Source organism: Podarcis tiliguerta, assembly GCF_965153285.1.
Source record: "Podarcis tiliguerta genome assembly, chromosome: 9".
Lineage (NCBI taxonomy): Eukaryota > Metazoa > Chordata > Lepidosauria > Squamata > Lacertidae > Podarcis > Podarcis tiliguerta.
In genome coordinates this window covers 10128602-10152187 of record NC_139542.1, presented here as the reverse complement: position 1 = coordinate 10152187, position 23586 = coordinate 10128602, and the positions used below count along the sequence as shown (strand labels likewise).

At 46.2% G+C, this 23586-nt stretch overlaps 1 protein-coding gene across 2 annotated transcripts in view; it reads right to left on the bottom strand.

Annotated features, from left to right (window-relative positions):
• The window catches only part of SHROOM3 (shroom family member 3), a 216357-nt gene that overhangs the window by 146115 nt on the left and 46656 nt on the right, over positions 1-23586 (bottom strand). Inside the window, exon 1 of one of the 2 annotated variants that reach the window (XM_083398152.1) lies at positions 14430-14671. The exons of the other annotated variant lie outside the window; for it this stretch is intronic. The gene's annotated coding sequence lies outside the window, so the exon portion shown is untranslated. Of the gene's footprint in view, positions 1-14429; positions 14672-23586 lie in introns of those variants that run through there. 2 annotated transcript variants of the gene reach the window in all.

The window sequence follows — 23586 nt, the reverse complement described above, 5'->3', positions numbered from 1 at the left end:
TTTGCCCAACCAGAGAAACAAATCTGTCCAGCAGTTAGCATACAGAACAAACAAGGCTTTCCCCCACTCCTTAGATTGCTTCATAAAAACACGCTCACATATCTGGACTGAAAAACTAGTCCGTGACCCAGCGGATTGTGATTTATTGCAACTTCAAACACCATTTGTAAACACAGCGCTGGAAAAGAAAATGGGAGCACAAAGCAAACCTCTAACAGCAGCTCTCCTTAAATGACTGTATTATGTTACATGAGTGGCAGCCTAGAGGAATCAAGATTTCAAAGCCGTCCTATCAGATTTTTCCACCTGGAGTGGAACTCATTAGTTTCATCCTCCTTCCCCCAACCTTCAGTTCAGGGCAGAGTCAAGGACACTTTTGGAGCTCAAGGGCCACGTTATCTCTTGAGCAACCTTTTGGGGGCCATCTGCCATCTGCCATGGATGCTTAAGCTGTGATTCCTGCATGGAAGGAAGTTGGAGCGGGTGTCCCTTGGGTTTCCCCCCCTAGTCTATGATTCTATGCTGACAAACCTAGACAGCATCTTAAAAAGCAGAGACATCACCTTGCGAACAAAGGTCTGTATAGTTAAAGGTATGGTTTTCCCAGTAGTGATGGATGGAAGTGAGAGCTGGACCATCAAGAAGGCTGATCGCCAAAGAATTGATGCTTTTGAATTATGGTGCTGGAGGAGACTCTTGAGAGTCCCATGAACTGCAAGAAGATCAAACCTATCCATTCTGAAGGAAATCAGCCCTGAGTGCTCACTGGAAGGACAGCTCCTGAAGCTGAGGCTCCAATACTTTGGCCACCTCATGAGAAGAGAAGACTCCCTGGAAAAGACCCTGATGTTGGGAAAGATGGAGGGCACAAGGGGAAGGGGACGACAGAAGATGAGATGGCTGGACAGTGTTCTGGAAGCTACCAGCATGAGTTTGACCAAACTGCGGGTGGCAGTGGAAGACAGGCGTGCCTGGCGTGCTCTGGTCCATGGGGTCACGAAGAGTCGGACACGACTAAACGACTAAACAACAACTTCAGCTGCAAAATGCAAAAAAAAAAAAAAGCAAAGAAATTATGACTTAGAAAGCTGTCTCCTCTACCCTGCCACCCCACCCCATCATCCTTAGCAAGGGATAAAGAAGTAGCCAGGAATGCGGACCATCAGATAAGACGGCCTTTAAGAAAACAACTTGGTTTTCCAACCTGGCTCATTCATAACACAGTGAGGGCCTTTCAAAGGCACAGCATTCACCTAGAAAAAGAGGGAGGCCTAGAACTAAGCAAGCCAAAATAATAAGTTTTATTATTTATGCCACTCCCATCTGACTGGGCTGCCCAAGCTGCTCTGGGCGGCTTCCAACATATATAAAACCATAATGAAACATGAAACATTAAAAAGATTCTCGATACAGGACTGCCTTCAGATACCTTCTAAAGGTTGCATAGTTATCTCCTAGGCTTGGGGGTTGCATAACTCCATACCCTCCAACATTTATGCAACATTTACTCTTTAGGGATGCCCTGAGGAAAAGCAGGGATGCGAGTGGCACTGTGGGTTAAACCACAGAGCCTAGGGCTTGCCAATCAGAAGGTCGACAGTTCGAATCCCCGCAACAGGGTGAGCTCCCGTTGTTCGGTCCCTGCTCCTGCCAACCTAGCAGTTCGAAAGCACGTCAAAGTGCAAGTAGATAAATAGGTACCACTCCGGCGGGAAGGTAAACGGTGTTTCCGTGCACTGCTCTGGTTCACCAGAAGTAGCTTAGTCATGCTGGCCACATGACCCGGAAGCTGTACACCGCCTCCCTCGGCCAATAAAGCGAGATGAGTGCCGCAACCCAGAGTCGGCCACAACTGGACCTAATGGTCAGGGGTCCCTTTACCTTTACTTTTAATGAAAAGCAGGACACCCCACCTTCCTGTAGATATTTTTAAGGCATCACCAGCCGCCATTATTTAACATCTAGGCACACACTAAGTCCTTTGAAGCCAACTGGAACGTTTTCAAGGGTCTGTCTCTCTGACATTCATGAACAAATATGCTATCGTCATGCAAGCGAAATTCCCCACAAGGTTCGTCAAGAGGGTTTGGGTGAGAACAGAAGGACGAATTGGAACAGAAGCTTGATGCCTCTGTTGAAGATGCAAGTTTTCCCTGCACCGAGCCGGGGAATAAACCAGCATTTCAGAGTCAATTGTCATTTTTACTCCTAGATGAAATGCCCCTGTTATAATGGCGGAAACCTGTGGATTGGCAGACACATTCTTTACAGAACATTTTCTTTCAATAAAAGGAAATTACCAAATTGTGACTCTTTTGTCAGTCAGGGCAGAGGAGCAGGATCTCATGTCAGCTTCCCTGTAATGATGACATTCTTCGGCTTTCTGCTCATGACAGTCAAATGATACCTGCAAGTTGAAAGCACCAACTGATTTCCTTTACTTTCCGCCCAGTGTGCAGGGCAAATCATTCTCAGAAACCTGAGACAAGAGCAATTTGCCTTCAGCTATCGGGTGATAATGATTACCTGTTGATTAGAAAGGGTATCTCCAATATATTGCTTATAGCACTATCATCTTGCACTAAAATTATCTGTGCTTTCTAATGACCAAGGCACATTTTTGTTCTAGATGCTGAATTTCAAATATTTCCATGAGGCTTGCAGCCTGACCCGGGGGCTTCCTAGCCTCCACACGCAAGAAATATTTCAGAGGTCAGACAAAGGCATGGAGAAAAAATCCCAGTTGTGTTCTCATAACATATTTCTTTCCTTGATGTTTTGCCTGCCTATTTCTGAATAAACTATAATCCAGCGTTTATACATTTGGACAAGGCTTGCTTTGAATCAGAATTCATCAGAGTATGAAATCTGATTTCCCCCCCGCCCAGGGCTGACAATAAGATGGAAGTTGAAGTTACGATTTTAAAACAAGGATAGGGAATTTCATGCCCAGGGGCCAAATGATTACTCATAATGATTACTCACCATGTTTTAATATTATTTGCTGTGATTTAATTATGACATTGCTTGTTAGCTGCCTTGGAAAGTTCTGTGTGCTGAACGACAGGAATGAAACATTTATAGGGTTGCCATATTTCAAAAAGTGAAAATCCAGACACAAAAGTTGTTGAGTTTTTTTAAAGCAAAGTTGTTAAGTTTTTCTTTTGGGAGGGGGGAGTTGTTGAAGTTTTAAAGCTCTTTTTTAGGACACTTTGACCAATTATCGGAAATTTCACCCTGACGCCATTTTCGACAGATGAATCTCGGCTATGGTGGCCCTACATTACAATAAAATGAAACCTAGAATCCCCCCCCCCAAACCCCTGTTTTTAACCCTTCCAAAGATCATAGGCGCATCAGGCAATTACAGGACAGTACATTTGACAATCATGACTTCCCCCAAAGACTCCTGGGAACTGTTAAGTGTCATGAGAGCTATTTGGAAACTCCTATTCCTCTCACAAAGCTATAATTCCCAGAATGGTTTAATAGAATGGTTAATAGTCAATCCTTCTTCCCAGAGAACTTTGGTAATTTTAGGTCTGTGAGAGGTATAGGGGTCTCCCCTCGGCACCCTTGATAAACTAAGATAAAATAAGCAAGCGGGAAACTACCTCTGCTTCGAGAATAGAAATGTAATACGGTGGTACCTCAGGTTACAGACGCTTCAGGTTACATACGCTTCAGGTTACAGACTCCGTTAACCCAGAAATAATACCTCAGGTTAAGAAATTTGCTTCAGGATGAGAACAGAAATTGTGCTCCGGCGACACGGCAGCAGTTGGAGGCCCCATTAGTTCAGGTTAAGAACAGACCTCCAGAATGAATTAAGTACTTAACCTGAGGTACCACTGTACACAAAATAATGTGGCCTAAAACCATACAGTGGTACCTTGGTTCTCAAACTTAATCCGTTCCAGAAGTCCATTCCAAAACCAAAGCGTTCCAAAACCAAGGTGTGCTGTCCCATGGAAAGCAATGCAAAATGGATTAATCCGTTACAGACTTTTAAAAACAGCCCCTAAAACAGCCATTGAACATGAATTTTACTATCTAACGAGACCATGGATCCATAAAATGAAAGCGATAAATGATTTATTGCCGTCACACAATGAATCAGTAGCTGAACTGGGTTCCACACAGTCACACAAAAAAGAGCCATGAAAACAAAAATGCAAAATAAATAGCAAAAACAGGCAGACCTCAGTGTAACACTCAAAACAGAAGTATGGCACTCAAATCAGAAGCGTAACACTCAAAACGGAGCGTGTTCAGCTTCCGAAAAAGGATCGCAAACCGGAACACTTACTTCCGGGTTTGCAGTGTTTGGCTTCCAAGTTGTTTGAGAACCAAGGCGTTTGAGAACCAAGGTACCACTGGATTTAGACAAGGGTACCCCTAGAGGCCGGACGCGGGTGGCGCTGTGGGTTAAACCACAGAGCCTAGGACTTGTCAATCAGAAAGTCGGCGGTTCGAATCCCCGCGACAGGGTGAGCTCCCGTTGCTCGGTCCCTGCTCCTGCCCAGTTAGCAGTTCAAAAGCACGTCAAAGTGCAAGTAGATAAATAGGTACTGCTCCGGTGGGAAGGTAAACGGTGTTTCCGCGCACTGCTCTGGTTCGCCAGAAGCGGCTTAGTCATGCTGGCCACATGACCCGGAAGCTGTACGCCGGCTCCCTCAGCCAATAAAGCGAGATGAGCACCGCAACCCCAGAGTTGGACACGACTGGACCTAATGGTCAGGGGTCCCTTTATCTTTTTACCCCTGGAGGCAGCAGACTGCAGTTTGCCATGCCCTGTTATCTGGTACCAAGCTTGTATTTAAGTTTGAAGCTCGTGCCTCAAGTGGTCCTTAGCAAGGATTTCCTGCAGCGAAACATTATCTCGAGGGTTTTCCACCACCCTTGTATCAAATATGTGTTTAAAAGGAGAAGAACAAGGAAGTCCTTTGAAATACTTACTGGGCAAAAGGTGTATGTTGGTTCATTTATTATCTCAGTCTCGAACCAGCCCTTTCGAGAGGCAGTTACTCAGCAAATTCTTGTGGAAACTGCCTAGGAAAGGGCATCTCGGTTCAAGCTGTTTCTTGAAATGAAGCAGTCTCCCAGACCTCCCAGATTTCTGGATGTTTAAAAAGCTGCTCTGGACCATAAAGAAGACTGGTCGCCGAAGAATTGATGCTTTTGAATTATGGTGCTGGAGGAGACTCTTGAGAGTCCCATGGACTGCAAGAAGATCAAACCTCTCCATTCTGAAGGAAATCAGCCCTGAGTGCTCACTGGAAGGACAGATCCTGAAGCTGAGGCTCCAATACTTTGGCCAACTCATGAGAAGAGAAGACTCCCTGGAAAAGACCCTGAGGTTGGGAAAGAGGGAGGGCACAAGGAGAAGGGGACGACAGAGGACGAGATGGTTGGACAGTGTTCTTGAAGCTACCAGCATGAGTTTGACCAAGCAGTGGAAAACAGGAGTGCCTGGCGTGCTCTGGTCCATGGGGTCATGAAGAGTCGGACACGACTAAACAACTAAACAACAACAAAAAGCTGCTCACCTAGCGGCACTGCAGAGGTACCAAGTCAACTCTTATATGTTGACCCAAAACCAAAACATAGGCCAGGAGTAGAGAACCTCAGGCCTGGGGTCTCCTCACTCCTGTCTACTTCTGCTCTGTATCTTGCTTAATGGTTTATGCCTAACTGGAAAGACATGGAGGGGAAATGTGGCATTTCAAGGCAAATCTTTCAAATCCCCACTTTCTGAAACAGTATGCGAACTGAAATACAGCCCTCCTTTGAAATTTGCACTTATCTGAATTTTGCGGTGCAGTTCTCCAACCAATGTTTACAAAAATGCATATACAGTGGTACCTCGGGTTAAGTACTTAATCCGTTCCGGAGGTCCGTTCTTAACCTGAAACTGTTCATAACCTGAAGCACCACTTTAGCTAATGGGGCCTCCTGCTGCTGCCGCACCGCCAGAGCATGATTTCTGTTCTCATCCTGAAGCAAAGTTCTTAACCCGAAGTACTATTTCTGGGTTAGCGGAGTCTGTAACCTGAAGCGTCTGTAACCTGAAGCATATGTAACTCAAGGTACCACTGTATTAGGGGGAAATATGGCTAAAAAAAGGAAAATATCAGTGAAAATAGCATCCAGAAATGCATTATATTAAACTGCTGACAAAATTGCACATTACACATAAAAATGTGCTTGCTAGGAGAAATTAGCCTAAATTGCTGGCAAACATTCATGAAGATGAAAACAAAAACCGTAAATTGCAGCAAAATGCGGAGAACTGATTTTAAGTTTAGAAAAATGAGAAACCAGGAGAACTGGAATTGATGGAACCTTTTTAAAAAAGCGAGCCACTCAGGGGTCTCTTTAGAGGAATATAAAGGGTTTTCATAAATTAAAAATAAATAAAGAAATCTCATTTAATTTATTTATTGTAAATTATCTGTTCCACATTATATTCCTCTAATAATCACTAATAATTAGGGGATTCTGCAAAAAATGAGGAAGCCCATAAAATAAAACGATAGGTGCATACAGGAGAGGCTGGGTGGTGACGAACTAAAACACAGTTATCCACAGCTACTCTGTTACATGCAGAGGGAGCAAAACTTCCTTAAGCAGCAAAATGCTTTCTTCAGTAGCCAAATCATAGCGGGGCAAGTTTTGGATATTCTTACATGGAGCCAGAGCCTCTCTGCATGTAGAAAAGCAGCAATTCAGGGGAAAGGCTGGGCTTTTCCCTGATAAGCTAGGCTTCTGCATGCAGGGAGCTTGGAGTGTTGCAGGAGCGGGGAGAGGAGCCGTGGATTTGTGCAACTCATTACCCACAGCCTGAAGCAATACCATCTAGGACTCAACCTGTGGGTCCCCAGATGTTGTTGGACTACAACTCCCATCACCCCTGAGCTCTGGCCTTGCTAGCGAGGGGTGATGGGAGTTGTAGTCCAACAACATCTGGGGACCCACAGGTTGAGAAAGGCTGCTCTAGGGAAATCTGCACTGCCCCTATAAGCTAGACTGGGCCCTAAACCCCTGCCCTGTTTATCCCAGACTGCGTGAGAGTTCTTAATGATAATAAAAATCCGTCTTGAGAAGCTGTTGCTATGGCAAGCTGCCGCTCGAGGCGACCAGCATCGAGAGCCTCTGTCCTCAGCGCCGGCTCTAAAGCTGCGCACTCAAGCATGCCTCTGGCGTTCTTCGCATTCCTGCGGCCTTTGCAGCTTCAGGGCAGCCGCTGCCCTCTAGACAAACCCCAGGCAGGCAGCTGCTCGCCTGTCTCCAGACAAGGGGCTCTTCCCCACTTAGTCTGGAGATGCTACAGGAGGAAAGGCCATTGTCCCCCGCTTCTGGTTTGCCCATCAGGTGGCGGGGGGGGGGGGATAAAGATTTTAGGTGGGGTGGAGGAGGGCAGGCAAAATAATTCAGTAGCGTGGGACGCGGTGCAAAGGTCTTATGCACTAGAGGGCTCGGGCTCATTAGCTTGTATCCGTATTTTAGGGCTCGTCCTCCAATTCGGGAATACTGAGCTCAGCTCTTATCTGATTCAATGAATCTGCAAATCTCCAAAAACTTAAATATAGTAGTTGCTTTTTGAGGTGTCAAGTGTGACATAATCGCAGCAGCAGCAGCAGCACTGTTACTGCACATCTGCTGAAAAAGCTACATTTTGGTTTGGGTAGGACAGTGGTAGCTCAGGTTACATACGCTTCAGGTTACATACGCTTCAGGTTACAGACTCCGCTAACCCAGAAATAGTACCTCAGGTTAAGAATTTTGCTTCAGGATGAGAACAGAAATCGTGCTCTGGCAGTGCAGCAGCAGCGGGAAGCCCCATTAGCTAAAGTGGTGCTTCAGGTTAAGAACAGTTTAGGTTAAGAACGGACCTCCAGAACGAATTAAGTACTTAACCCGAGGTACCACTGTATATGCATTCCTTTTAAGTTACTATGTAAGGTTTCTACATCAACTAAATATTCCTTAGTCAGATGACAGCCCTGAAGCAGCACTAGTACTGTTAATAATGTTAATATTGCTAATATTGCTAATAATAATAATAATAATAATAATAAAATAATAGCATGTTGTTGTTATTACTTGTAGTAGCAGTAGCAGAGGTGGTGGAGGCAGAACACAGGTATTGTGACTAGTAGCCATTGATGTGTATGTGTGTGTATTCTCTGCAACTATTATGGTGACAGAAATGACCTCTGCACCTGCTCAGGAGCACTTTAATCTGATCTGAAATAATTAACTCCAAGGTCGAGCCCAGGCATCTCAGAACACAATAAAGCGGTCCTGGGGTTATCTGTATGGAATTTATGTTGGCTTGTTTTCATATTATTGCTTAACGTTGACTTTATGTGTTTTCATCCTGTTGTCTTCCCGTAAAAGGCGATGTATACATATGATTGGTAAATAAAATAAGTGACTACGTTTTCTGAGGGGAAGCCTCCATCACACTGGGTCAATGCGTCACAACAGACAACTGGAGGTATCATGGCATGGACATACACAGAGTTCATTGAAATAAATAATAATAATAATTTTACTGTTGATATCCCGCCCATCTGGCTGGGTTTCCCCTGGGCAGCTTCCAGCAAAATATAAAAAATAATAAAATGTCAGACATTAAAAACTTCACTGAACACGGCTGCCTTCAGCTGTTTTCTGAAAAGTTGTCTAAAAGTAGAATATTTGAAATAGTTGTCTTACAAAGTGACAAAGGTTTCCTTTTAATCTCCCCACCTTGCCCTGCATTACTCAATAGCGTACTTTTGAATCTGGATCATTTACACCTTTGTAATATGAGACAATGACTGGTGGGGAATTAACAGAGGCTGGGTTGTGCTGGCATGCAAGAATTTTTCCACACACAATAGTTGTGATTTGGTATTTATGAGCTTAATTTGGGCATAAAGGAAGAATGAAAAGTCCCAGGTGGCTCTCTCATTCTTTCATCTCTATCTTTTTTTGTAGGTGGTTCTTTTTTTAAAAGTAGTGATTAATCAAATCACTATTGTTACTCCTATAGAGTAAAAGGGCCCCGCTTCAGGAATCCGCTCTCACAAGGCAACTTGCCTGAAGTAATTGTTATGTTGTCTCTGGGAACTCCAGTTTGTAAAAATAATGGAACAATGAACCAAATGACAGGATTTTGCTGCTGAGGTAAACCAATATGTGACATCGCTAGTACTCTTCCGAGAGTACGAAAATTAAAACAGGTTGTTGCACTTAAATCTCGTTTTTTCTAAGCACTTGGTATATATTACTTCACAACCCTGTAATACAGGCATGTATTATTGTCCCCATTTTACAGATGGGAGACTGAGGGACAGAGATTTGCCCAAGGCTTCCCGTTTGAAATCTGAATCTGGGAGTTCATAGTTCAGTCTTTTTACCACAGCACTGTATTATCTAGGCTGAATTAGAAGCTAGGTATAATTTGGGAGCTCCAAGTTTCTTTTTCTCTCCCTTCCTCTTTATTTTTCAGCTTAATTGGCAGCTCTACACAGGGCCACATAGTGTGCCAGTCAGGGTTTCCATAACCTTTAAAAACAAAAAAGCAACAATCCAGGTGATCTTCGAGCAGTGATGGGCAAATCTGCAAATTCGAGTTTCTCATTTTGCTTAACTGAAAGTCAGTTCACATTTCTGCATCAGTTTCTGATTTGCCCCACACACATTTGTCAGCTCTTTAACCTGCATGTATCCTGACAGACACTCAACAATCCGTAAAGAGCAATGAAAGACAGCAAGAAACAAAAAAGAGAGAAAAATTCCTTGTAACAGAGGCTTTCCTCACAAAAGATTTTAAGAATATAAGAAGAACCTACTGGTAAAGCATAGCCTTCTTGGCCAGTAGCCACCGATGGAATTTGTCTAATCTTCTTTTAAAGCCATCCTAATTGGTGGCCTCCTGCCCACCTAGCAGTTCAAAAGCACGTCAAAGTGCATGTAGATAAATAGGTACCCCTCCGGCGGGAAGGCAAATGGCGTTTCCGTGTGCTGCTCTGGTTTCACCAGAAGCGGCTTAGTCATGCCGCTGTACGCCGGCTCCCTCAGCCAATAAAGTGAGATGAGCGCCGCAACCAAAGAGTCGGTCACGACTGGACCTAATGGTCAGGGGCCCCTTTACCCTTTACCTTTAGTGTTTCATGTGGCAGGGAGTTCCGCAGTTTAACTAGATTAAACTACAACAGCACCAGGTAGGTTCAAGGAATGCCTTCAACTACTGGGCAGTGGGTCTCTCCCGCCCCCCTACCCCCCACCTCAAACATTCACAATTTCCTACAGATGGATAGGTTCAAGCTTCACTTATATGCGCCACAAAATCATTTGTCGATAATAATAATAATAATAATAATAATTTATTATTTATACCCAGCCCATCTGGCTGGGTTTCCCCAGCCACTCTGGGCGGCTTCCAACAGAACACTAAAATACAATAACCTATTAAACATTAAAAGCTTCCCTAAACAGGGCTGCCTTCAGATATCATCTAAAAGACTTGTAGTTGTTTTTCTCTTTGACATCTGGTGGGAGGGCGTTCCACAGGACGGGTGCCACCACTGAGAAGGCTCTCTGCCTGGTTCCCTGTAACTTGGCTTCCCGCAGCGAGGGAACCGCCAGAAGGCCCTCGGCGCTGGACCTCAGTATCCGGGCTGAACAATGGGGGTGGAGACGCTCCTTCAGGTATACTGGGACGAGGCTGTTTAGGGCTTTAAAGGTCAGCACCAACACTCTGAATTGTGCTCGGAAAAGTACTGGGAGCCAGTGTAGGTCTTTCAAGACCGGTGTTATGTGGTCTTGGCGGCCGCTCCCAGTCACCAGTCTAGCTGCCGCACTCTGGATTAGTTGTAGTTTCCAGGTCACCTTCAAAGGTAGCCCCACATAGAGCGCATTGCAGTAGTCCAAGCGAGAGATAACCAGAGCATGCACCACTCTGGCAAGACAGTCCGCAGGCAGGTAGGGCCTCAGCCTGCGTATCAGATGGAGCTGATAAACAGCTGCCCTGGACACAGAATTGACCTGTGCATCCATGGACAGCTGTGAGTCCAAAATGACTCCCAGGCTGCGCACCTGGTCCTTCAGGGGCACAGTTACCCCATTCAGGACCAGGGAGTCCTCCACACCCGCCCGCCCCCTGTCCCCCAAAAACAGTACTTCTGTCTTGTTCAGGATTCAACCTCAATCTGTTAGCCGCCATCCATCCTCCAACTCAGGCTCTGGCCTCCTACTTTGAAAAGATAGGTGATGCTTCGCTAAGAATCTCACATATCACAGCCAAACAGCAAAACTACTGAAAAAAATAGCAGCAGCGTAGATTGAAAGACGCACATCGCTCTCAGATCTAGGATTATCTTTTCACTATGGGAACCGAAAACCAAGCCGGTAAATTTAGTCATGATTCAAAGTCCATCGCATCATAGTTTGATAAGACATCTGATAAAGTTGTGTATGTTATTGGGCATAGTTTCACCCAATGCAAACTAGGGTGGCACCATTGTGGAACTGCACGCCTAAATCAGGATTAAGTCTACCCAGGTCCTTTAAAAACATATAGTGCCCTAGGGAAGAAGAAGAAGAAGAAGAAGAAGAAGAAGAAGAAGAAGAAGAAGAAGAAGAAGAAGAAGAAGGCATAATGCTCTCTTCCGCACTTAACGTCCATCATCTGTACCACAAAAATAAAAGTATTTTAATACCGATTAATTAATTTGAAATTGTTGGCGCTGCTGGCTCTGTATTCACAGTACAAAACAGTGCATTTATAGCATCATTCCAGGATGGCTTGGGCTCAATTTTCCTGCTCAGTGGATGGTCTTGCATGGATCAGCCTTACCTTCTCACAAAGTTGCTGCAAGGATAATAATAATAATAATAATAATAATAATAATAATAATAATAATATATTTATACCCTGCACATCTGGCTGGGTTTCCCCAGCCACTCTGGGAGGCTTCCAGCATATATAAAAACATAATAGAATGTCAAATATGAAAAACTTCCTGATACAGGGCTGCCTTCAGATGTCTACTAAAAATTCAGATGTCTTCTTCAGATGCCTTCTAAAAATTATTTATTATTCAATAAATAATAAAACAATACACAAAGTGCTCAACAACACAAGAATGTAAAGCAGCAAACCCATGTTCTTCCACAAAGTTATATAATAAACTGAAGGGACTTCCCAGAGATCTGTTGACGACGGAAGGTTACACCATTCAGAAGGGCTGAGGTTAAATAAGATTTTACACATTCCACCAAATCGATTCATACATAGAGGGGACTAGAACAAAAACCTCAAAAAGTTGTTTGTTCATACGTAACATAAATTTCCACCAAACTGCAACATAGTTTTCTGGATCAGCTTGGCCTCTGAGTCTTTAGGTGGTGAGTCATCTTTAGATTGCTATTTAACACATTTTCATTTAAACTGATAAGACTGAACTGTTAAAACTATACCCCCTGACCCCGCAACAGCACCTAAACTCCAAAGCAACCTTTGCAGACATCTCTTCAACTTAAACATCCTGGCCTCAAATGCCAAGTCACATTTACACCTCTGGGCCTCTTACACCAATCTATTTCACTAAACAGTGTTAATGACAGTGTTCGCCTGACTGCTTCACTGCAGACACCTTCAATCTGTGCAAGTCAATTTCATAACCCTGTTTCAGCAATCCTATTATTATATACAATCAGGGCTTTTTATTTGAATCCAGGCTTAGGTAGTTTTCCTTGCCAGGCTTCCCTCCGGAACCTAGGAAGCATTGAATACTTCTAAGTGCCTCTAAGCATGTGCAGAGTGCTTTCCTCTCATTTGCAAATAATTACAACCATCAACTGAAACTCACAGGAATTTGGGACGATGCTTCCGGGTTCGAAAAAACAACTTCAGGTAACCTTGAGTCCTGTTAAATTACCTGATGCTTTTGAATTATGGTGCTGGAGGAGACTCTTGAGAGTCCCATGGACTGCAAGAAGATCAAACCTCTCCATTCTGAAGGAAATCAGCCCTGAGTGCTCACTGGAAGGACAGATCCTGAAGCTGAGGCTCCAATGGCCACCTCATGAGAAGAGAAGACTCCCTGGAAAAGACCCTGATGTTGGGAAAGATTGAGGGCACAAGGAGAAGGGGACGACAGAGGATGAGATGGTTGGACAGTGTTCTCAAAGCTACTAACATGAGTTTGACCAAACTGCGGGGGGCAGTGGAAGACAGGAGTGTCTGGCGTGCTCTGGTCCAGGGGGTCACGAAGAGTCAGACACGACTAAACGACTAAACAACAACAACAACAATCCATCACTTTTCTCTCAGCCCAGCTCACTTCCAGTGAAGCAGCAAAAGGACAACAGGCAGGTAGGTAAAATGCAAAAGGGCTTTGTAACCCTCATGCGCACACCCCATATTGATGTTAAAATCAGCCACCTTGTCTGCCCCTAAGTAGAAGTCAGTTCAGCAGATTTCCCACCACTGCTTCTCTATGCCAGCAGAAGCTACACCTGTTGAAATTCCCTCCGGTTAAAGAGACCGGAGCTCTACCTGGGCAGGGGAGAGAGAGAGAGAGAGAGAGAGAGAGAGAGAGAGAGAAGTGGCCACCTTTCTCCCAGAACAGCCTCTACATTTTCAAGTTTCACTAGAAAAGCCCTGAGACACAGTGGCGTAGCGTGGGTTGTCAGCACCCGGGGCAAGGCAAGTAATTTGCGCCCCCCCCCCCCGCTGCACTGTCCCTCCCCCAGATAGTCCCTCGCTCTCTCTCCGCACCGCACGCCTGGCACCCTCCCCTCCACAGTGGGTGGCGACCCGGCGGCTCGGATCAGATTCGCACAGCCAGCACTGCAGTGAGAGAGAGTGAGTGAGCCAGGTAGGGGCAGAGAGCTGCGAGTGCGAGCGCACGCCCCCCCCCCCAGATGTTGCGCCCGGTGCGGCCAGCCCCCCCTGCACCCCCCACACTATGCCACTGCTGAGACAGCAGGTGAATCATTTGTAGGAGACAGAACATACTATGAGATTTAAATCGTACACATCCCACGTCATGCGTTAGGCTTTAAGCCAACTCTTTTCACGCTCCAGGCTGCCTTTCTTAATTTTTAATCTTAAGGCCTCAACTTTGAAGCGACACCTCTTAACAGAACTTCCTTACCTCCCCAGCCAAGGTTTCAAAACTCCGGCAAAGCCTGGGCAAAGTCTCTATTTGTGGCAGGATGCAAACTGGTCACAGAGAGCCTGGGCGATTTCGCCTGCTGTCATCACCGGGAGACTTGTTTGTCTACTTTATGGGCCCTAAAGAATCATTGCAGCCGGCCACCTGGATTCCTGAGATTTCCACCTCCCTCCTCCTGAGCCATTGTATACGCAGGTTCCAAATCCAACTCTCCCTTCTTCTTGGCGCTGAGTTAAGCAAAGATTGCTTTACCTTACAGAATCTGGAGGAGAGTCTTGTTGACAGCCATGCTTGTTCGGAGAGGTGCTGAGAGAGGCAAAGGCAGCGGCGGCAAAGAAGTGATCATCTCAAACACGTTTACGGGAAAGGAAGGGAGGGAGGAAGACTGAGCAGGCTGTTGCTGGTACATAAGGGAACTGGAGGCCGGCAAATCAGTAGCAAGCCAATGAGGCAGGTGGATTCTGTCTGCTGCCTGCTGGCGTGCTCAGAAAAGCCAACTGCTGAATGCTGCTCTTAGATTACTGCTCTACCTGCCAATTGCCAGCAAGCCGGGCTGCAGACAAGGGCTGGAGCAGATGGAAAAAAACGGGAAGCGATGGGGGAGCGTGAGTCAGCTTTTGCCAGGAGTTTTGGGGAAGCAATTATGCCACACACAAAGACAGGAGAGAGGTTGGAACAGAGGTAAATCCCAAGCAAGCAAACACTCCGGAGAAATGCAGCACCGTGATATAATAATAATAATAATAATAATAATAATAATAATAATAATAATAATAATAATTTATTTGTACCCCGCCCATCTGGCTGGGTTTCCCCAGCCACTCTGGGCGGCTTCCACAAATACAAAAAATACACTAAGATGTCACACATTAAAAACTTCCCTGAACAGGGCTGCCTTAAGATGTCTTCTGAATGTCAGGTAGTTGTTTATCTCTTTGACATCTGGTGGGAGGGTGTTCCACAGGGCGGACGCCACTACCTAGAAGGCACTCTGCCTGGTTCCCTGTAGCTTTGCTTCTCACAATGAGGGAACCGCCAGAAGGCCCTCAGCACTGGACCTCAGTGTCTGGGTAGAATGATGGGGGTGGAGACGCTCCTTCAGGTATACTGGGCCAAGGCCGTTTAGGGCTTTAAAGGTCAGCACCAACACTTTGAATTGTGCTCGGAAACGTACTGGGAGCCAATGTAGGTCTATCAAGACCGGTGTTATGTGGTCTTGGCGGCCGCCCCAGTCACCAGTCTAGCTGCCACATGCTGGATTAGTTGTAGTTTCTGGGTCACCTTCAAAGGTAGCCCCACATAGAGCGCATTGCAGTAGTCCAAGCAGGAGATACCTAGAGCATGCACCACTCTGATGAGACGGTCTGCGGGCAGGTAGGATCTCAGCCTGCGTACTAGGTGGAGCTGGTAGACAGCTGCCCTGGATACAGAACTGACCTGTGTCTCCATGGACAGCTGTGGGTCCAAAATGACTCCCAGGCTGTGCACCTGGTCCTTCAGGGGCACTGTTACCCCATTCAGGACCAGGGAGTCCTCCACACCAGCCCGCCCCCTATCCCCCCCAAAACAGTACATCTGTCTTGTCAGTATTCAACCTCAATCCATTAGCCACCATCCATCCTCCAACCACCTCCAGGCACTCACACAGGACCTTCACCGCCTTCACTGGTTCTGATTTGAAAGAGAGGTAGAGCTGGGTATCATCTGCATATTGATGGACACCCAGTCCAAACCCCCTGATGATCTCTCCCAGCAGCTTCATATTCATTCCACGCTTTATTACGTGGTAGTCACCGCCACCCCAAATCTCTCTATAAAGGGACTTGGGAATTAAGCACCCAAGAGCGCAACCCGTCAAGAGATCCCAATCACTAGGAAAGTCTGGAAACAGGACACCTGTATGTCTCTGCCCTGCAAATGTGGAGATTGTGAAATACGGTGCAAATACCCCAGGCTACTTAGAAAGGTGAAATCTGATGCACATGTGTTGGAGACACCACAGCCACACAAAAGGTGTAAATATGAGATGTTTTGCATCCAGTGGCCACCGGGAGCTTAGAGCACACCAGCACAGGGAAAGCCTAGGCAGTGCAGCATAGTGGTTAGAGTGCCAGAGTGGGATCTTGGGAGACCTGTGGCCATGTTGCTCACAGGATGGCTTTGTGCCAGAAAATATATATGTCGGCAAAATGAAATCTAGACTTACAGTGGTACCTTGGTTCTCAAACTTAATCTGTTCCAGAAGTCCGTTCCCAAACCAAAGCGTTCCAAAACCAAGGCACACTTTCCCATAGAAAGTACAGTAATGCAAAATGGATCAATCCATTCCAGACTTTTAAAAGCAATCCCTAAAACAGCAATTTGACATGGATTTTATTATCTAACAAGACCATTGATCCATAAAATGAAAGCAATAATCAGTGTACTGAACTATAAAATAAATAAGACAATATTGTAGATGATAAAGATTAAAATTATTATTTTTTCCTTACGTGCACTGATGACAGTCATTGTTTGGATGGGGGGCTTTTATCCATTTCCATAGTCACACAATCAATCAATCAATCAGTAGCTGAACTGGGTTCCACACAGCCACAAAAACAAATTAACCAAAAAAGGCTCAAAAACAAAAACACAAAATAAATAGCAAAAACAAAAGTGCCAAACTTAATCCGTAAGACTTCTGGGATGTTTGAAAACCAAGGCACAGCTTCTGATTGGTGCAGGCACCCCGGAAACAATAGCTAAAAAACATTTGAAAACTGTTGAAAAACTTACTTCCAGGGTTTCGGCGTTTGAGAATCAAGGCGTTTGAGAACCAAGGTACCACTATACTAATATGGATAGATAGATGATAGATAGATAGATGATAGATAGATATAGATATAGATATATAATGTGTGAACACCATTATGTCTGTCATTGCACACAACTGCCACCAGATTTACGTTGTGGATTTTCAAACCCAGCTATAGAAAAGTGATCATGTGCACACTTCCCATTTGGCAGCTTTCTATGTTTACCCAAGGATCTTCTGAATGAAGACTCTTTGTCTTTAGACTCACTAGCCAAAGGCTTTGAGATTCTATGTACCACAGCCTTTGCGACAGAAGTATTACAAATGGTTCCAACCAGACCCAACACTGTGAAGCCAATGCATCTAAAAGTTCACATTTAAAGCTTCCGGTCTGATGAAATGTCTCCGCAGCACCACCCAAAGAGTGGCGGGGGGGGGGGCGGGGAGAGAAGAAGATGATTAATACTGCACAAAACTAACTCGAGCAGAACATTAGCATCCGCTGCTGCGGCAAGCCTTACAAAGCTACGACTGGATTCATAATCACTGGAACCAAATCCATCTGCTAATTGATTTCATTCACAAAAGTGGGATTTAGTTGATTTACTTTCCTGGCACTCTGTGCCAAAGCTCACATGAAGTGACATTAATGCCACAGCAAAATTAAAGGGGGGGGGGAGAGAGATTAGGTTAACATGGTTTGTGAACTATTATTCTGGCATCTTGCTTTTTTTGTAAAAATGCCAGATACTCTTGAGGCATAATCCATTAACTCCTGGTAATGAATGAAGAAATGCTATACCTGACTGAAGAATGCTAAAAAGTGGCAGGAATCTTTCCTTTGATTCAGAGGGACTCTGGCTGTTAAGCTTCCTTTTCCTCCTTTAACTCCTATGCAGTGGTACCTCGGGTTACATACGCTTCAGTTTACATATGCTTCAGGTTACAGACTCCGCTAACCCAGAAATAGTACCTCAGGTTAAGAACTTTGCTTCAGGATGAGAACAGAAATTGCAGTGCGGCAGCAGCAGGAGGCCCCATTAGCTAAAGTGGTGCTTCAGGTTAAGAACAGTTTCAGGTTAAGAACAGACCTCCAGAACGAATTAAGTACTTAACCCGAGGTACCACTGTATCAGGGGTAGGCAACCTAAAGCCCGGGGGCTGGATGCGGCCCAATCGCCTACTCAATCCGGCCCATGAACGGTCCGGGAATCAGCCTATTTTTACATGAGTAGAATGTGTCCTTTATTTAAAATGCATCTTTGGGTTATTTATGGGACATAGGAATTCGATCATTATTTTTTTTTCAAAATATAGTCCAGCCCACCACATGGTCTGAGGGACGATGCTCAGGCCCACGGCTAAAAAAGTTTGCTGACCTCTGTCCTTCTCCAGGTGCCAATACTTATGTATGCCAAAACAGCACCACCCATTCACAAGAGACTTGGGTGAACCTCCAGGTTTGCAGAAGAGTGAAAGAAAACTCCAGAAAAGAAATCCTAAGTGATGAGGCGAGAAACAGGAAGCCTGAACCAAGTGCTCTAGGCACTGCAACATTTTGTTGCAGGGCACACTTTTCTAAAAACCATCTGCTTCAACAAAACCATCCCGCAGCCATTTTAGGAAACAAATCCCCTGCACACAGAAAGCTACAAGAGTGCTGGCTTGGACCCGCGACCGTTGGTAACCTGCTGTCTGCATGGCTCTGGCACCGAAATTTGTGAGTGCCTGACCCCTTCATGGGGAATTTTGTGGGTGCTTGGGCGCCCGGAGCCCCAGGGAGTTGGCACCTATGGAAATCTACAATACCAAGAACGTGTACAGAGGTGGGCAACTAAGATGATCAAGCATCTAGAAGCCAAGCCCTATGAGGAACGGTTGAAGGAGCCAGTGTGTTTAGCCTGGAAAAGAGGCAAGTGAGAGGGTAAAGGTAAAGGTAAAGGGACCCCTGACCATTAGGTCCAGTTGTGGCCGACTCTGGGATTGCGGTGCTCATCTCACTTTATTGGCCGAGGGAGCCGGCGTACAGCTTCCAGGTCATGTGGCCAGCTTGACTAAGCCGCTTCTGGCGAACCAGAGCAGCGCACGGAAACGCCATTTACCTTCCCGCCGGAGCGGTACCTATTTATCTACTTGCACTTTGACGTGCTTTCGAACTGCTAGGTTGGTAGGAGCTGGGACAGAGCAACGGGAGCTCACCCCGTCGTGGGGATTCGAACCGCCGATCTTCCGATCGGCACGCCAAAGAGGCTCAGTGGTTTAGACCACAGCGCCACCCGTGTCCCCTGAATTCTAGTAAGGAGCTCTGGTTTGATGAGCAGTTTGCCTATCTCAGTGCTGTTCATTGATACTGTTTAGCTGTGAAAAAATAAGCACCTCTTAGTAAGTCTGCCTATGATCCTCAGTGGCCTGACTTTTCTTTCAGATTGCCCTGCCTTCTATCTTTCAGTGCATTTATTATATTGTTTTACATCTACTGGTTTAATTTATTGCCGTACAGTTCACTTGGCCTCCACCATGCATTTTATGATAGGGGAACATGAACCTTCCGCAATATAGCTGACAAGTCACTCCCAGACCTCAGTTTCTGTCGAAGGGGCAAACCAAAGCTGACTCAGGTGAGTTCTCAGGCGCACAACAGTCATTGGGAGGCATGCAAAGAAAACGGTAGATAAAAACGAATAGGGGCAAAGGCTGACATCCATTTGATGGATGGGATAAATATAAGGTCCACAAGCAGTGATGTGCATCCAGCTACCCAGGCCCCAATCCCCTCCGGTGCTGATTATGTTGCCACCGCAGAGCAGTGTTGTAATCTGCAACTCGTGAGGGAGAACAGATTTTTATCATGTTTCAGCAGTCGTACAAAGTAGGGCGAGGGGGAATCTCGATGGACTTTGAATGAAGGACCATTTCCCAAGCAGTAACTTAACACAGCGGGTATTAGTCCAGTCAAAGGTGACTATGAGGTTGCGGTGATCATCTCACTTTTTAGGCCGAGGGAGCTGGCGTTTGTCCACAGACAGCTTTCCGTGTCATGTGGACAGCATGACTAAACCACTTCTGGTGCAACGGAACACCGTGATGGAAATCAGAACGCACAGAAATGCCATTTACCTTCCCGCCACAGTGGTACCTATTTATCTACTTGCAGTGGCGTGCTTTCAAGCTGCTGGGTTGGCAGGAGCTGGGACGGAATAACAGGAGCTCACACAAGAACCAACTGCATTAACTGTCTCTCTATTTTCATCTGTCTGCCAACTGCTTTCCCAACCGCCTTTTCCCAACCAACTAACTAACTAACTAAACCTCGGGCTAAGCCCTTTTATAAACAGGTAGGCTCCGCCTCTGGCTTTTCTATTGGTCCAACTATTAGCTCTTTCTCTCCCCCTGTACAGGCATGTTCAAAAGAACGGGCAAACGCCACACATACCATCATAGACTGTAGAATTGGAAGGTACCCCACCGGTCATCTAGCCCAACCCCCTGCAATGCAGGAATCTCAACTAAAGCATCCATATCAGATGTTCATCCAACCTTTGCTTAAAAACCTCCAAGGAAGGAGAGCCCACCACCTTCTGAGGGAGACCGTTCTACTGCCAAACAGCTCTTACTGTCAGAAGGTTCTTCCTGATATTTGGTCTGAATCTCCTTGTAACTTGTTTTGAGTCCTACCCTCAAGAGCAGCAGAAAACAAGCTTGCTCCATCTTCCATGTGATAGCCGTTGGGATATTTCAAGATGGCTATTCTCTCACTTGGGACACTGGTGGCACTGTGGGTTAAACCACAGAGCCTAGGACTTGCCGATCAGCAGGTCGGCGGTTCGAATCCCTGCGAGGGGGTGTTTGAAAGCACGCCAGTGAAAGTAGATAAATAGGTACTGCTGCAGCAGGAAGGTAAACGGCATTTCTGTGTGCTGATCTGGTTTCCACCATGGTGTTCAATTGAGCCAGAAGCGGTTTATTCCTGCTGGCCACATGACACAGAAATCTGTCTGTGGACAAACGCCGGCTCCCTTGGCCTGAAAGCAAGATGACTGCCACAACCTAGTCGCATTTAACTCGCCTTAATGGTCCAGGTGTCCTTTAGCTTTAACTTTACTAGAATTCCACACCCGCTGTGAATTTCTCCCTTATGTTTGCCAGATTATATATGCTGGTGAATTTTCATGAAGACTTAATTTTAATGCAAACTGATTGGAATATGGCGAACTGAAAGAAACCAAGATTGACAGATTGGACCCTCCCTAGCTTTTACTGGCGATCAATCCAGCACCCATGGTCTACTTATCACACTACTCAGTGAACATGACGCAAGCATTTTTGTTTATACATGGAGGTTTATCTGTCTAGAAAGAGCCAACTCCCAAACTCGCAAAATACACTTCCGCTTTATTGCTTCTGTCTGAGCAGTCAAATGCGAGGAAGTAACAAATGAATCTCATTGCATCCTGGCCAAAGTATCTTCTGTGAGAATAGAAGTTCAAGCGAGTTAAGGGCTTATTACACCAACTGTTCTTTTGTGGATCATAGCCAGAACGTACTGAATGTAGGAGAGGTGTTTTGCTGTTATTTGTCAACGTACAGGATACAGTATTTTTCACTCTATAAGACGCACTTTTTCCCCTCCAAAAATTAAGGGGAAATGTGTGTGCGTCTTATGCAGCGAATGCAGGCTCCATGGCTTCAGCGAAAGCAATGCGAAGCCTCCGAAGCGCAGTGGTAGCGCTCCAGCCGCGCTCCAGAGGCTTCGCGTTGCTTGCGCTGAAGCCAGGAGAGCAAGAGGGACTGGTGCGCACCGATCCCTCTTGCTTTCCTGGCTTCGCTTCGCAGGAGAGGCACTGTGCAGCTTTCCCTCTCTGCGCAGCGTCCCTTCAGCGAAGTGGGAGGAGAAATGAAAGGGGCTCCGTTTCTTGCTTGGCCGCAGCTGGGATCCCACTGGCTGTCCTGGCTTCTGGGATTCAGAATATTTTTTTCTTGTTTTCCTCTTCCAAAACCTAGGTGCGCCTTATAGGTCTGTGTCAGGGAACTACCATCGGAACTGGAGGCGGAGAGGAGGCTCCAGAGGGATGGCGGAGAGGGTCCCAGCAGGGAGAGAGGTAGCCCATCTGCTGGGGAAGGAAATCAGCATAACACCAGTGGAGAAGGGGGGCAGATGGGGGAATCGGAGAGGTGGCTCCAGGACTCCTTGCGGGAGACCAGCGGAGAGGGCACGAGTACTCCGCTGCCCACACCCACTTTGCGCAGAAGACTTCCGCGCAGGCAAAGTAGGAGAAGACTGGGCGTCAAACAGCTTTTATGCTGGAAGAGGTTTAAGAAACGCCCACTGACGGATTCTGCCAGCGACTGAGGCAGCCACGGAACTTGAGGCTGTCCAGACAGAAAGGGTTCAGCCAGGCAACCTAGCCAGGAGTAACGGCAACTTACGCACGAGCAACCCCTAGAACCTTTACAGTCTGGTACATCTTATAGAGCGAAAAATACGGTAACTAGCAATAGCTTCTCAGGTCATATCCACCCCATGTGTTTAAGGCACAATCGAGCCCCTTTGATTGTCAAGCAGAATCGTGGGACAAGTAGTTTGCCAACATCACAGTCACAATTCCCAGCTCTCTGAATAAACAACAACTCCCAGAATCCTCCAGGACTGTCAGAGTGGTATGATAGTGCTTTTATTTATAAATCAGTATGGGAAGAGTAATGGTGACCCAGGAAGTGAAGGGGTGTGCGACTGACCAATGAAAGCAAATAAGCAAAAGCTGCTTCTTTTAGGGGAGAGGCCACAAACCAGTTAACAGGGCTGAAAGAGAATCTGGAAGGTGTCCCGGGCCCTGGAAATGGCTGCGCTGCTCAGGTGATGCTGATGGAATGCGAGCTGATTGTTCTCGCTGAAAGGAGTCAGCAAACCACTTGGGGCTTGGCTAACGTTGGCACTGAAACTGCATGCACTCTGTTTTGTTTTGTTTTTGACCCGATTCTGACTCAGATAAGCGATTCTGGAAGCACAGTGTGCTCAGCCAGGTGAACAGCTCTGCCTCCACCTGCAGAACTCTTGCTATAAAGTGTGGGCGGGGAAAGGGAACTTAGATCTAAAAATAGGCCAAATTAAAATGGAAAAGGGGAGGGGGAGGACTGAGCCCCAGGCAAGGCTTCTTTTTCATGGACTGCTAACCGCTGTGATCAGGTCGTTAGAATCGGGGTATGGACTGGGCAGGGAGGGGGGTCTCTTTTTCTATAAATGGAAGAAACTGAAGATGCACAGAGAGTGGAGCAACCAATGTCACACAATCACAGAACCATTGAAGAGACCCCCAGGGCAGGGGAGAAATTAGGCTTTATTTCACCCGGGTCAATGACCCAGGTTGTAACCCCCAGGGGGCGTAGAGTGGGGGTGCCATGGCCCTGGGCGCACATTTTTGAGAGGGCACAATCAGGTGACCCCATGACAGGCATGGAGCCCTGGCAGCTGAGGTGCAGCAGCAAGCAGGTTGGTCTAGTGGGCAGGTGGGTGGAGGCAGAGGGCGAGGAGCCTAATGGAGGTGGGTTTCATTCATATTCCACATGGGCTCCATGTGCACCCCCCTGGTGTACCCTCCACCCCAGCTGCCCCAG